Below are 1,691 nucleotides of genomic sequence, written 5' to 3'. Positions count from 1 at the left end.
TGCTCTAAAGTCTTCTTTCAAAAATTCATGGGTAATTCATTTTGTTGGATATTTTAAATGACTTGTTGCTCCCAAAGCAAGAATTGACTTTAAAGACTCCAAAAGGAATCTTCCCCCACAGCCTCAATGCCAAGTGAGGAGCATCAAGAATTTGTCTCAGGTGTTTTATTCTTTTTACAGACTATAGATATGTACAGTTGATAACTGAGGATTTCTAGCCAATAACCATACAGTTAACACCACCTTACAAATTAAAAAAGAAATGTTAGGAACATCTTCAAATGCCTTTTAACACCACCAGCAAAGTGCACAGACTGAGGAGAACATGAGAGTGCCTTTTTTCATTTAAAAAATGTTTGGAAATATCTACAACTTTGATACAGTTTCAGGGTGCTCTTGATACCTGGGGACACTTCATGTAAACCACTGATGATTTCTAGAGCACTTTGAGAGACTACAATATCATCATGATAAGTTTTGTAATTGAACTTAATGAGAGTAACAGACACATTTCAAATAAGATGTGTCAATCATACTGCTCCCCTACTCCAAGGTATTTACAAGGAAAAGGATAAACAGTTTTTATTCCTCCTCCTCCTCTTCCACCTTTTTTTGGGCAAATTTATCAGGACCCTTTGCACCATCAAATTTCCTTTGGACTTAATAGACAAAAATGTCCTTCTTGTATTTCTCCTTCAGCTTTACAGACATAGTGACATATGGCTGCTTTTCACTGTCACTTAAGTTATTCCACCTCTCACTCAGCTTTTTTACCACATCTCCAATGGAGATACCAGGATTTATGGACTTGATCTTGGGGTGGAATTCTAAACAGAACACAAAGAATTCAGACAGTGGTCTTTTGGGGGCATTAAGGTCCTTTCTCTTCTTGCATACCTTACCTTCTCCATATTCCTTCATTTCCTGATCATAGTGTACTTTATCCACCTTTGCCATTTCCCCAAATTTAGATTTCTCTTTCCCAGACATTGTCTTTCACCTCTCTAGGGCACTTTGTGGAAAATTCTGCAAAATTGACAGAGACTTCTGGATTTTTCTTCCTATGTTCTTCTCTGCAAGTCTGCAGAGATAAGGTATAAGCAGACATCTTGCCCTTTGGTTTCTTGGGGTCAACTTTAGCCATCCTGATTGTATGGTTCACTAGTCAGTAGTGCAGAGCATGATGTATGGCCAATCATTACATTCTTGATATAATTAATTTTTATTTTGTATTTATTTTTAAATATTTTTATTAGTGCATTATAGTTATATATATAATAAAACTATAATGTGAAATATTCATTTTGACATAATCATACATACATGGAATATAATTTACTCCATATCAGTCCTCATTACTTCCAATTTTTATTCTTTTGAAATGTTATACTCACTTTCTAAAGATAATCCCTAAGAGATGTAAGGTCCTATTAAACTTGTACTGTTGGTGTATATATTTGCTTGCTCATGCCATAACAAAATACCACAGATTGAATGGTTTAAATAACAGAAATTTATTTTCTCATGATTCTGAAAGCTAGAAGTCCAAGATCAAGGTGTTCACAGAGTTGTTTTCTTTTTGGCTTATAGCTGGCTGTCTTCTCCCTCTGTCTTTATGGGTCTTTCCTCTGCACTTGCCTGTGTCTTACTTTCCTCTTCTTACAAGGACTCTAGTCTTGTTGGATCAGAGC

The 1,691-nt window shown here is 35.5% G+C and overlaps 1 pseudogene; it reads right to left on the bottom strand.

Annotated features, from left to right (window-relative positions):
• Window positions 1-582: 582 nt before the first annotated feature.
• Window positions 583-1,150, bottom strand: LOC143411699 (high mobility group protein B3 pseudogene; annotated as a pseudogene).
• Between the last annotated feature and the right edge of the window lie 541 nt (window positions 1,151-1,691).

This window comes from Callospermophilus lateralis, chromosome 12, assembly GCF_048772815.1.
Source record: "Callospermophilus lateralis isolate mCalLat2 chromosome 12, mCalLat2.hap1, whole genome shotgun sequence".
Classification (NCBI taxonomy): Eukaryota; Metazoa; Chordata; class Mammalia; order Rodentia; family Sciuridae; genus Callospermophilus; species Callospermophilus lateralis.
Note: the sequence above shows the minus strand (reverse complement) of the source record. Positions and strands in the feature narration are given on the sequence as shown.